Source organism: Choloepus didactylus, chromosome 2 (genome assembly GCF_015220235.1).
Source record: "Choloepus didactylus isolate mChoDid1 chromosome 2, mChoDid1.pri, whole genome shotgun sequence".
NCBI classification, from domain to species: Eukaryota; Metazoa; Chordata; class Mammalia; order Pilosa; family Megalonychidae; genus Choloepus; species Choloepus didactylus.
In genome coordinates, this window is record NC_051308.1 from 237,837,284 (window position 1) to 237,851,770 (window position 14,487).

General features: G+C 42.5%; 1 pseudogene; it reads left to right on the top strand.

The window, feature by feature from the left end:
- Positions 1–11,818: 11,818 nt before the first annotated feature.
- On the top strand, positions 11,819–14,214 carry LOC119514683 (annotated as a pseudogene).
- The last annotated feature ends 273 nt before the right edge of the window (positions 14,215–14,487 follow it).

The window sequence follows — 14,487 nt, forward strand, 5'->3', positions numbered from 1 at the left end:
CCCCTTTTATAAAAGCCAGTCCTTCTCTGGTGTTTTGCATTCTGGCAGCATTAGCAAACTAGAACAGATGTTGGTATCAGGAGTGGGGTGCTTTTGCTGCTGAGTTTGCAAATACCAAACATGTTGGAACAGCTTTTTAAATGGATAAGGGGAAGATTCTGGGAGAATTGTGAGGAGCTTGACAGAAAAGGCCTAAACTGCTTTGAAGAGACTGTTTGTGGAAATATGGACTCTAAAGATACTTCTGACAAGGCCTTGAACAGAAATGATGAATGTGATGTTGCGAACTGGGAGAAAGGTGATCCTAGTTTTAAAGTGGCAGAGAATTTGGCAAAATTGAGTCCTGGTGTCAGATGGAAAGAATTTGAAAGTGATAACCTGGAATATTTAGCTGAGGAGCTCTCCAGACTATGTGTGGTGGATGTACCCTGGCTTCTCCTTGCAGCTTATAGTAAAATGTGAGTGGAGAGAGAGAAACTTAGAACTGAACTCTTGGGTTCAAAGAAACCGGAAGCTGAAGGCTTGGAAAATTACAGGCTTCCAGGCGGTGGAATTCCAGAAGCTACAGCCCAACATGAGGATGTAACCAAACATGGAACCCAGCCACCATTTCAGTACAAGCCAAGATTGCAAAAGGAGTTAAGCAGAAAGGATTTGTGGAAAGTCCTATTGTCTGACAGCTTTGACCCCTGTGTGTTTCATGCAAAGCTAACAGAAGTTTTGTAAGATCTTTATAGACAGAGCCATTGCTGGTCTGGACTGGAGGAGACAGACAAGGAACAAATTGAAGGAAAAATTTCTTCAAAGACAGAGCCATGGAGGTTGAGGTTGGGAGTCAAGAGGTCTCGGGCTGGGAGAGAGGAGTAGCCCACACGCATGGAAAGGGTGAGTTTGCCCTGGAGGTCGAAGGCGGGCCTTCTGCCTCAATGCTCAGGAAATGTCCTGTCACCCTAAGCCCCAAAGAGGGTGGAGCACATTCCCAGGAATTGGGGAGAGTCTGGCTGCCACCCCACTGTTCTGAAGGGGTTAAGCATGTGCCCTGGAGATGGAAGGGAATCCGGGATCTGCCCCAATGTTTGAGGAAGGTGGGGCCGAGAAGGTGGTCTCCCCAATGTGTGGATATGTTGGAGCACTCACCCAAGCATTTGGAGAGGAAAGGGCTGCCACAAAGGCCCTTAGGAAGGGTTAGACTCCTGCTCTCTCAAGCCCCAAGGATGCAACATCATTCTGTAAATGACTCTCAGACTTTGAAATATAATGGAGTTTGTCCTGTAGGTTTTAGGAAATATTTAGGTCCTGTTAACCCTGTTTTCCTTACTCTTTCTCCTTATGGCAATGGGAATGTTTATCCTATGAATGTCCCTCTTTTGTATATTGGAAGCACATAACTTGTTCTAAGTTCACAGATCCACAGCTAAAGGAGAATTATGCCTTAGGACTGAACATGCCTATAATCTATTTTGATGGAATTTTGTACTTAATAATACACTATTGTTACTGTAATGATTTAAGTTTCTGTGATATTGTGGGATGAATGTATATTGTATATGGAAAGATAATGTCATTTTGGGGTCCAGGGGGTGGAATGTGCCAGTTTGAATGTATTGTGTCCCCCCAAACACCATTATTTTTGATGTAATCTTGTGTGGGCAGATGTTAACAGTGTTAATTAGACTGTAATTCTTTGAGTGATTCCATGGAGATGTGCCCCACCCAACTGTGGGTGATGACTCTGATTGGATCATTTCCATGGGGGTGTTGGCCCACCCATTGGGTGGGTCTGAATTAAATTACTGGTGCACTATATAAGATCAGACAGAAGGAGCAAGCTTGCTACAGCCAAGAGGGACACTTTGAAGAAAGCACAGGAGCTGTAGATGAGAGACAGTTTGAAGATGGCCATTGGAAACAGACTCTTCCTCCAGAGAAGCTAAGTGAGGTCAAATACCACAAGTGCAACTAAGAGTGACATTTTTGAGGAACTGCAGCCTAGAGAGAAACATCCTGGGAGAAAGCCATTTTGAAACCAGAACTTTGGAGCAGACGCCAGCCGTGTGCCTTCCCAGCTAACAGAGGTTTTCCGGAGGCTGTTGGCCATCCTCCAGTGAAGGTACTCGGTTGCTGATGTGTTACCTTGGACACTTTATGGCCTTAAGACTGTAACTGTGTAACCAAATAAACCCCCTTTTATAAAAGCCAATCCACATTGGTGTTTTGCATTCCAGCAGCATTTGCAAACTAGAACTGAAGCACACAGCAGAGTTGAAAGAATTGTAAAGTGGCCACTACGTACATACCTTCTAGAATCTACTGTTACATATTGCAGTCCTTGCTCAGCCCCAGCCCTCTCTCCCTCTCCCGGCCCACTGTCCACCCCTCTGCCATTTACTTTCTGATGTTTTTCATTGTAAGTTGAAGACACCCACTGCTCCAGTTTGCTAAAGCTGCTGGAATGCAAAATACCAGAAATGGATTGGCTTTTTTTTTTATTTTGAAATAAATTCAAAGTTACATGAATAGTTGCAAAAACAATACTAGCCCCATGCACAGAATTCCATCATACCCTGACCCCCCTCCCCCGGTAGCTCAATCCACCAACTTTAACATGCTGTCACATCACTATTTCTTTCCCTCCCTCCCTCCCTCCCCCCCATCTATCATCCATCATATATTTCTCTGTCTTCTGAACCTATGAGAGTTAGCTGCACACATCCTTGAACATACACTATAATTTATGTATGTACTTCCCATGAACAAGAACATTGTTTTATGTAATTCCATTAAGCACAGCTAAGAAGTATAAGAGATTCAACAATGATACAAAGCTTACATTCTATATTTCCTTTTCCTTATGTCTCAACTGTGTCCCTTCGAGCCACCTGTCCTCCGCCCTCCAATCCCATCCAAGTTCATCCTTAGCATTCAATTGTCATCTAGTTAGACTGTCTTTGTTTTTTTTTTTTTTCCTTTTTTCAATTGTGGAAACATATATACAGCCTAAATCTTCCCATTCCACCCCCTCGCTAGCCTTCCATTAGTGGGATTAATCACATTTAGAATGATGTTATGCTCTTTCCCACCATCCATTGCTAGAAATTTCCCTTCACCTCAAACAGCAACCCTACACTCCTTTCTTAACTTCCCATTGCCCCTTCCCCCATTTCTCTTAACCCAAACTCTAATTTCATCTCTATGGTTATATTCTCTGATAATTTCTTTGTGTTTACTGTGGGGCTTAAAATTAACCTCTTAAATCCCTATCAATCTTGTTTTTCTTTGATACCACCTTCACTTCAATAGGGCACATAAACTATGTTCCTATACTCCTTCATTCCCCCATCTTTATGTAGTTGTCTAAAATTACATGTTTTACATTGAGTTCAAAACCACTGATTTATCCTTAGAGTTTGTGTATTTTTTATCATGTAGGAAGTAAATAGTGGAGTTATAGTTCAAAAATTATTGACTTCTATTTGTATTCCATTGTGTTTGGAGAATGTTCTTTGAGTATATTCAATTTTTTTTTTTAAATTTCTTGAGGCTTGTTTTATGTCCCAGCTTATGGTCCCTTCTGGAGAAAGATCTGTGATCACTAGAGAAAAATGAGTGTCCTGGTGAATTGGGAAGTAAGGTGCTATATATGTCTGTTAAAATTCTCTACATCTCTTTCTCCTTTCTTTGTCTCTCTGTTGGTATGGCTTCCTTTAGAATCTGAAGTAGGGCAGGTCTTTTATTGGCAAAGTCTCTCAGCATTTGTTTGTCTGTGAAAAATTTAAGCTCTCCCTCAAATCTGAAGGAGAGTTTTGCTGGATAAAGTATTCTTGGCTGGAAATTTTTCTCTCTCAGAATTTTAAATATGTCATACCACTGCCTTCTTGCCTCCATAGTGGCCACTGAGTGGTCACTACTTAGTCTTATATTGTTTCCTTTGTATGTGGTGAATTGCTTTTCTCTTGATGCTTTCAGAACTTGCTCCTTCTCTTCAGTATTTGACAGTCTGATCAGAATATGTCTTGGGGTGGATTATTTGGATTTATTCTATTTGGAGTTTGCTGGGCATTTATGCTTTGTGTGTTTATATTGTGTAGAAGGTTGGGGAAGTTTTCCCCAACAATTTCTTTGAATACTCTTTCTAGACCTTTACCCTTCTCTTCCCCTTCTGGGACACCAATGAGTCTTAAGTTTGGACATTTTATTTTATCTATCATATTCCTGAGATCCATTGCGATTTTTTCAATTTTTTTCTCCATTCTTTCTTTTGTTCTTTCATTTTCTGTTCTGTGGATTTCTAGGACAGTGAGATGTTGTTCAGGTTCCTCTAGTCTTGTATTGTGAATATCCAGAGTCTTTTTAATTTGGCCAACAGTTTCTTTTATTTCCATGAGATCTTCTATTTTTTTATTTACTCTTGCAATGTCTTCTTTATGCTCTTCTAGGGTCTTTTTTATGGCGCTTATATCCTGGGCCATGGTCCTCCTGATGTCCTTTAAATCCTTTGCCATGTTTTTGTTCTTTGATTGTAGTTCTGTAATTAAATTTGCGAGGTATAATGTTTCTTCAGAAATCTTGATTTGTGTGTTTGGAGCTGGATTCTCCATATCATCTGGTTTTATCATATGCATTAAGATTTTCTGTTGTTTTTGGCCTCTTGCATTTGTTTTGCTTGATAGGGTTCTTTCAAGTTGTATAAAAAAAAAAAAGGGATATCGATCTAATTTTTCAGAGACACAGTTTGGTGACGTACACTTTCTCTAAGTAACCAGCAGATGGCGTCTGTGAGTCACCTATATCCCTCCAGTCAGTTCTCACGTAGTGAGGGGAAATGATTCTTGTGTATTCAGTTGTAGAGCTCAGCCTGGGCACACTGCTGGAGTCGCCCGCCCTGAATGTGGGGCACGCACACGGGTGGCCAGGGAGGAAGGGCAGCTCTCTCTCGGTGTCCCATAAACCACTGGACTTGGCGTAGCGCCCCTGGGTTCTCCGAGTGGATCCCCCTTCCCAGCTGCGATTTCCCTCAGCCAAGGGGGATGCCGTGCTATGTCATCAGTGTGCGCCGTCCCTCTAGGGAAGCCCTGGGCTGCTTGGCTGTGCCGCGGGGCTCTCAGCTTGTTTCAGAATACGGAATGTGTGAGGGAGGCTATCTTTACTGCAATGCCTTGTGGGCTGACAGCAGCTGAGGTTTTCTCCACAGAGAGAGAGCGAGAGACAGAATATTTCCCCCGATTCTCCCAAGGTCAGTTGTCACCAAAAGCCTCTGTCTGCTTGTTGAGGATTCGCTGTCTGTATTGAGCAGTTAACATTAAAACCTCACTTGGAGCTGGGCTGAGAGAGTGCACAGTGCGGCTTCCGTGAGGGAGGGGCTCTTGGCTCTAGGTTCTCGGCTCTCAGCACAGGTCCGCAGTTTTACTTACAGATTTTATGCTGTGATCTCGGGCATTCCTCCCAATTCATGTTGGTGGAAGTTGAGTGTACTGTCACGTTTGTCTCCCCGCTACCATTCCAGGTTATTTACTGGTTTTCTGTTTATTTATGAATTGTTCTGGGGGAGACTAAGTCTTCCACTTCTTTCTATGCCGCCATCTTCCCAGAATCCCCTGGATTGGCTTTTATAAAGAGGATTTGTTAGGTCACAAATTCACAGTTCTAGGGTCATAATGGTGTCCATACTAAGGCATCAGCAAGAGGATATCTTCACTGAAGAAAGGCTGATGGCATCTGGAACTTCTGCCAGCTCAGAAGGCACGTGGCTGGTGTCTGCTGGTCCTTTGCTCCTGGGTTGCATTGCTTTCAGCTTCTGATTCCACTTCTTCTTAAACAACTGGGGGTCCTCTCTTAGCTTCTCCAGGGCAAATTCTTCACCTCTTAGCTAGGCATCTCCAAACATCTTTCTGTCTGCATCTCCAAGCATCTGGTTCTGTGGGAAACTGAGTCTTCCATGTTGCCTGAGGCATATCTAGGGTGGTGACTTGGAATGCTGAGCCGCAGGCCTGCATAGAATGCCATGCAGGCCCGCCCTGTAAAGAGGTGTGTCTTGTGACTACCATTATCTTAAACCTAGATTGGATACACCTGATGGGCTCTCCCCCACCTGAGCACCTTTAGCATATACACCTAATCTTCTGAAATAAATTGCTGGAGCAAGGCTGCATTGTCGTCCACTTAGCACGAGATGCAAGTGGGCCCCCTGCTCCCTTAATTCTTAGCTTTGTGTCCGTGTCTCATTCCTGCGTCGCCCTGTCAGCAATATGGTTCTGTGTTGGCTCTGAGCTCTCTCTCTCTTGCTGAGGTCTCTTAAGGACTCCAGTAAACTAATCAAGACCCACTCAAATGGGCAGCATCACGTCTCTGTGGAAATAATCTAATCGATAGGTCCTACTCACAATTGGGTGGGTCATATCTCCATGGGAACAACCTAATAAGATCCCACCCACAACAGGTCTGCCCCCACAAGAGTGGATTAGAAAGAGCATGGCTCTTCTGGGGTACATAACAGTTTCAAACTGGCACACCCACCCACTCCCCCCAAGCCCTCCACCAGACAGATTATGAGCTACCAAGAATTCAGTAGTTGTTTATGATTCTCTTTTTTCCACTGGAGGTAAAATTTACATACAATGAGATGCACAAATCATGAGTGTACTGATGGGTGGGTTCTAACAAAAGCCTACACCTGTGTAACCCACACCTGCATCAAGGTCTAAACCTCACCTTCACTCCTCCCAGTCAACCCTGCCCCCAGTCTCCACCTCCAGATGCAACCACTGCTCTGACCTTTTTCTACCATGCACTGGTTTTGCCTGTTCTAGAACACCACATAAATGGAACCCTATGGTGTGTGCTCTTTTGGGGAAGGCATCTGCTCCAGCCCGACTCAACCCCAAGACCAAAGGGCATGCCAGGCAGAAAGTTACCCATGAGATTTAATTACAGACTTACTTATAGGAGGATTTTTCCCAATGGTGGCTGGCTGGGAAACAGAAGTCAATGATTGGTGCAAACAAGAGGAAGAGGAGTGCCTTATGTAGCTCAGCAGAGGATCTCGAGATTTGTTTGATTACCAAGGTGATTACCAAGTTGGTTATCAACAGTGCCTGTGCTCGATGACCTTCAGTGTGTGTGCTCCAGCCACAGGGCTGCTGTGAGCCCAAGGCCCCACCGTTTTCCCCAAGGGAGGGTGCTGACAGCTGGGGTGCCTCTTTCACATGGAGTAATATATATTTTTTAATATTTTTTTATTGTGAACTTTAACATATATACATAACAGTTATAACTTTCAAAGTATGATTTAACAAGTAGAGAACAAATTTCAAAGAATGTCATGGGTCAGAATTCCACAACTTTAGTTATTTCCATTATTGTAAAATATAACATGCATACAGAAAGATTTTAACTTTAGATGTATAGCTCAGTAAGCAGTTATATAGGTAATTTCAAAAATTGTTATGTGTTACATTACCACAGTTTCGGTTCTTTCCTTGTTATGCAATATAGGGTATATACAGATTCAGAAATGTGAAGACTTTCAAAGCACAATTCAACTAGTATCTTAGAGCAAATTTCAAAGGATGTTATAGGGTACAGTTCCACCATGTCATTTACCTCCTTGCAGCTAATCCAACACCCCAACACCCAAATATATCTATATATTTATTTATATAAAGTTTCAGTATTCATAAACCTTGGTTAAATCTTATCTTGCTTGTTACTACCCCGTCCCCTCACTTAATCACTTTCTCCATCTTTAGGGGTGTCTAGGCAGGGAGCACCCTAACTTGTTCATATTGAAAAGGGATGTTGACAGTATGGGGAAGGGGGCTGCATCTGACTGTTGTTCTTAATGAGGCTGCTGCCCCTGGGTTTTAGGACTTGTCTAGCATAGGAACACTCTGGTGGATTTAAGTTTCTGAGAGATAAAACTTAGCGAGTGAATCTTTTATAGAATCTCTGGTAGGGACCTAGGTATTTGGGGACTACTTTTGGTAAGAGCCTGGTGTACTGTGGTCATTCGGGATGTCTAGCTGGAGATTGCATAAGAGAAACCTCCAAGATAGCCTGTCAACTCTATTTGGGATCTCTCAGCCACTGTGACTTCAGCTTGTTATCTTTCTTTTTCCCCCTTTTGGTCAAGGAGGCATTTTCAATCCCCCACTGCCAGAGCCAGGCTCATTCCTGGGATTCATGTCCCATGTCACCAGGGAGATTCATTCCCCTGGGAGTCATGTCCCTCTTGGGGGTGGGTGTTGGTTGGTTGGTTAATGAACTTATTTGCTAAGTTCGGCTTAGAGAGAGAAAGGCTACATTTGAGCAACAAAAAAGGCTCCCTGGAGGTGCCTCTTAGGCATAATTATAGGAGGGCTCAGCTTCCTATAATTTACAACCCCAAGTTTCACAAGAGCTAGCCTCAAGTTGAGGGATTGATTTATTAAGTAGTGGATTTCTAATTTCACTTAATGTATATTCTATCCCAAGATAAATGGTCAGTTTCTTACATTATCTTCCCTTAGTTGTACAATCATCATCACTCTCAAATTTAAGCAATTATCATAACATAATATATCCCAGAGCTCTTATCCAGCTGCTAATTATTCATCCCTAGTATTAGTGTAGTGTTGGCAAGCTATTCCTATTAAATATAGTCTTTAATATGTAATGGGTAGTTTTTCTATATACCACTCTGTTGTTAACCCTCTGCACCCCTGTCATACCTCATAAGAATATCATGCTAGCACTTACTTAGGTTTGTGGTGCTTCTCTGTGTGTTACATGCCTTTAAACAACCATTTATGAACATGTTCACTTAAATGCGTCACTGATACTTATAATCTCATTAACGAACCATAGTTACACCTGACCATTCCCATACCATTAAGTTCATCCCCATTATCATATCTGTATATATTAGATTATCATTCCCCCATCACTAACTTCTGTCTGTCTCTAGGTCCTCTATATTCTACAGTACAGAACACTTATTTTACATTTTTCATGGAGTTCACATTAGTGGTAACATACAATATCTCTCCTTTTGTGTCTGGCTTATTTCACTCAGCATTATGTATTCAAGGTTCATCCATGTTGTCATATGTTTCACAACCTCATTCCTTCTTACTGCTGTGTAGTATTTAGTATTCCATCATATGAGTATACAACATTTTGCTTATCCACTCATCTGTTGAAGAACATTTGGGTTGTTTCCATCTCTTGGCAACTGTGAACAATGCTGCTATGAACATTGGTGTGCAAATATCTGTTCGTGTCACTGCTTTCAGATCTTCTGGGTCTGAAGTTGCTGGATTGTAGGGTAACTTGATATCTTGTTTTCTGAGGAACTGATAAACTGTCTTCCAGAGTTGCTGTACCATTATATAGTCCCACCAGCAATGTATAAGAGTTCCAATATCTCCACATCCTCTCCAGCATTTGTGGTTTCTGTTTGTTTGATGATAGCCATTCTTATTGGTGTGAGATGATATCTCATTGTGGTCTGGATTTGCATCTCCCTAATAACTAGTGAAGATGAACATTTTTTCATGTGTTTTTTAGTCATTTGTATTTCCTGCTTGGAGAAATGTCTTTTCATGTCTTTTGCCCATTTTATACTTGGGCTGTTTGTACTATTCATTGAGTTGTAGCATTTCTTTATATATGCAAAAGATCAGTCTCTTATCAGATACATGGTTTCCAAATATTTTCTCCCATTGCATTGGCTGCCTCTTCACCTTTTTGACAAATTCCTTTGAAGTACAGAAGCTGGGTCCAAGATGTGTCTCTTGTAAACAGCATATTGATGGTTCATATTTTTAAATCCATTCTGCAAATCTCTATCTTTTAATTGGGGAGTCTAATCCATTCACATTCACATTCAGTATTATTACTGTGAAGGCACTTCTTGAATCAGCAATCTTATCCTTTGTTTTTTATTTGCCGCATCTATTTTTTTCCTCTGTCTTTATTTCCTTTAAGTTATCCTTAATAATACACTTCAGTTCTGTGCCGTTCTCCACACCTCTCTCTCCTGTATTTTTTTCTCCACCAGTAGAGTTCCCTTTAGTATTTCTTATAGGGCAGGTCTCTTGTTAACAAATTCTCTCAGCATTTGTTTGTCTGTGAAATTTTAATCTCTCCCTCAATTTTGAAGCAGAATGTTGCTGGATAAAGGATTCTTGGCTGGCATTTTTCTCTTTCAGAATTTTAAATATGTCATACCACTGCCTTCAGTACTTAGTCTTATGTATCCTTGTATGTAGTGAATTGCTTCTCCCTGCTGCTTTCAGAACCTTCCCCTCTTCGGCATTTGACAGTCTGATCAGAATATGTCACAGAGTGGGTTTGTTTGGATTTATTCTGTTTGGAGTTCATTGGGCATCTTTGATTTGCATAATTACATCATTTAGAAGGGTTGGGAAATTTTCCCCAACAATGTCTTTGAATACTCTTCTTAGCCCTTTACTCTTCTCTTCACCTTCTGGAACACCAATGATTCTTATATTTGTGCAATTCATGTTGTCCATCATTTCCCTGAGATCCATTTCAATTAAAAAAATCTTTTTTCACCATTTGTTCTTTTGTGCTTTCACAGTCTATCAATCTGTGCTCGAGGTCACTAAGTTATTCCTCTACCTCTTGAAATCTGCTGTTATGTGTCTCAAGAATCTTTTTAATTTGATAAACAGTATCTTTTATTTCCATAAGATCTGCTATTTTTAAAATTTACTCTTGCAAATTCTTCTTTATGCTCTTCTAGGATCTTCCTCATGTCCTTTATATCCTGAGTCATGACACTGATATTTGCATGTACTTCTTTGATTTATTGCTCCATGTTCTGTGTCTTCCCTGAGTTTTAAATTTGGATGCCTGGTTTATCCATTTCTTCTGGTTTCTTCATATGCTTTATAATTTTCTGTTGTTTTTGGCTTCTTGGCATTTGTTTATGTTGATAGTGTTGTTTTAGGATATGCAGGATTATTTGAACATTTATCTATAATTTAGCAGAGCTACAGCTTGGTGAAATGCACTTTCCCTGATCTACCAGCAGATAGCACTCTTGAGCCACCTCTTACCCTCAAGTCAGTTCGCCCCCCACTTCATCTGTGCACTGAGAGGGGGTCCAAACCATGTGGAAGTCCAATCAGTGAACCAATTTTCCATGCACACTGGGGACTGCCAGGTCTGTGGGTGGGGGGTGTATCCTGTGCAGTTTGGCAGGGGTCTCTGCTTCAGGACACAGTGGTCTTGGCTGTTCTTGGGGCTGTGGGTGGAGTACTCTGGGGCTGCAGAGCTGCACTTCTCACCTTCCAGTTCAAATGCCCCACAGACCATGTCTGCCATGCACCCACAAATCCCTGGGATTGGGAGTGGGGCTCCTGGCATTTCTGTGCAGTGACCTTGCCTCTAGGCTATGCACACTGCAGGCTTCCATGGAGGAAGAATGGATCCTGTCACAAGCCTGCTGAATCCCAAATTTGTTAAATGAAGCTCTTGGCCATGGGGCTGTGAAGGGTTATCTTTCCAGCCAGCTACAAAAAATGACTGCACAGGGCATGGAAACCTGTCCTCTTCCATTCTTGTCTGCCAGCACCAACCTGCCAGTCCCTGGCATGGGAGCTTTTGACTGCAGTCTGCAAAGGTTTATCACCTGAGCCAAGTGCCGAGGGGGGTGCCTGGGACATGGAATGCTACTCCCCTCCCTGCTCATCATCCAGCTCCAACCACCCATTCCCCTGTGGCATTCTGGGCCCAACAGTCACTGATCTTAAATACAATCTCTTGGTTTCTCCAAGTACATACTCACTCTGGGTGTAGAAGTCCCTGCCCAGCCATGATGGAAGGCCTGGACGACAGCCCCGACTTCCTCTCCGAGGAGGACCGCAGACTTAAAGCAATAAATGTAGATCTTCAAAGTGATGCTGCTCTGCAGGTGGACATTTCTGATGCTCTTAGTGAGAGGGATAAAGTAAAATTCACTGTTCACACAAAGAGTTCATTGCCAAATTTTAAACAAAATGAATTTTCTGTTGTTTGACAACATGAGGAATTCATTTGGCTTAACGATTCCTTCATTGAAAATGAAGACTATGTAGGTTACATTATCCCACCAGCACCACCAAGATCTGATTTTGATGCTTCAAGGGAAAAACTACAGAAGCTTGGAGAAGGAGAAGGGTTAGTGACAAAGGAAGAATTCACAAAGATGAAACAGGAACTGGAAGCTGAATATTTGGCAATATTCAAGAAGACAGTTGCAATGCATGAAGTATTCCTGTGCTGTGTGGCAGCACACCCAATTTGAGAAAAGATTTAAATTTCCATGTCTTCTTGGAATATAATCAAGATTGAAGTGCGTGAGGAAAAAAGAAAAAAGAAAAACTTGAAGATTTCTTTAAAAACATGGTTAAATCAGCAGATAGAGTAATTGTTTCAGGAGTAAAGGATGTAGATGATTTCTTTGAGCATGAATGAACATTTCTTTTAGAATATCATAACTGAGTTAAGGATGCATCTGCTAAATCTGATAGGATGACACGATCACACAAAAGTGCTGCAGATGATTACAATAGGATTGGTTCTTCATTATACGCTTTAGGAACTCAGGATTCTACAGATATATGCAAATTTTTTCTCAAAGTTTCGGAACTGTTTGATAAAACCAGAAAAATAGAAGCACGAGTATCTGCTGATGAAGACCTCAAACTTTCTGACCTTTTAAAATATTACTTAAGAGAATCTCAAGCTGCTAAGGAACTCCTTTATAGAAGATCTAGGTTACTAGTGGATTATGAAAATGCTAATAAAGCACTTGATGAAGCAAGAGCAAAAAATAAAGATGTTCTGCAGGCTGAAACTTCCCAACAATTATGTTGTCAGAAATTTGAAAAAATATCTGAATCTGCAAAACAAGAACTCATAGATTTCAAGACAAGAAGAGTTGCTGCATTCAGAAAAAATTTAGTGGAACTCGCAGAGTTAGAACTAAAGCATGCCAAGGTCTGCCCCTACAAGAATGAATTAAAAGAACATTGTCTTGCTTCTGCGAAGATGTAAGATTAGGAGACAGAGCAAAACTCTCCTCAGTGAAAAACACTAGATAAAGGACAGAAACGCTCCAGAACAGCAGCTCCAAGGTCTGACCAGCTGGAGTAATATTTTTGAGATTTGCCCACGTTAGTGCATGTATCAGTAGTTAATGCTGACAGTTTTAAAATAAGTGTTGGATCAGTTTTAAAATATCCAACAAAATCTAAGTATGCTGGTGATTTAATACCCAACATCGCTGATTTAAAAGACCTATTTTTTTCTCCTTTACAGTGTATTTTCATTCCACTTTGCCCACAAAAATTTATCCTAACATAGTTTATGCTCTAAAGTCTTTTATTGAGGACCCTACCATAGTTTCCTGCAATTAAAATGTGCATAAATTGAAATTCAACTTTTTATTCTTTATTTCACAAGGCTCTTAACTGTCAAATTATTTCTGCTGGATTTAGTTATTTTTATAAATATCCGCTCACAATTAATCAAAATCAAAGATATGGCTATAAATAATTTATATTATATGTTTTGATAAATAATGTTAACCAGAAAAATTGCATTTTCATTAGAAATGCATCTCTTGATGAAGCAGATGGGCCTTTTTTCCATTTAATTCCTGTTTCCATGGATGATGATCACTCATTGTTAAAAAGACACAGGCTTCAGCATCAAATTCTTTCCTCCTCTTTGGGTTTAGAGATGTTAGCAGTAAGCAATTTTGTTCAGACGATTAAGTATATGGGGACAAAAGGAGTTTTGTTATCACGTTGTCACTCAAGTCCAAAACACATAATAAAAAGTATTGTCATGGTCAGCTGACTTGCAGAGCGATTTGTCACCTGATCCCATTGTCAAAGGCGGATTTTGTTTGGCTTTTGGAAGGGGTTTTTCACTGCGGGGTGGGGGGTGGCCGCCTCTCGCACCCTCCATCCCGGGCGCCTGTGGGGGTTACGGGCGTTTACACCCCAGAAATGGCCCGGTCCTGCCCAGCCCTGGACGTCTCCGTCGGGCGTTCGGGGTTTAAAGACCCACCCTAATTCGGGCCCCCCCTCCAGCCTAGAGCGAGGAGGGCGCGGTGATGCCGCCTCCCGCCACCAGAGGGCGCGCCCCGCACTGACCGGGCCCGGCGGGAGCAGGAGGGCGCAGGAGGGCGCAGGAGGGCGCGCGTGGGGGTCTCGCGCCTAGGCCTGCTCCCTCTCCCCGGGGCCGCCGCGGCCCCTGCTCCGCCCCTCCTCTCTCGGGCAGAGTCCCTGGGTCTGAGGGCGGGCGGCCCTTTTGGACCCTCGCCCCTGCGACCCGGCGGGAGGGCCTGTGCTGGGACGGGGACCTGCCAGAGAGGCCCCGGGGGAGGCAGGAGCTCTCCCTTCCTGGGCTCCGCAGAGCACGCGCCCCAGTCCTGGGTTCCCGTTCAGAGAAGGACCCGAGAGGGAACGGGGCGGCCCCAGGTGACCCAGCGCA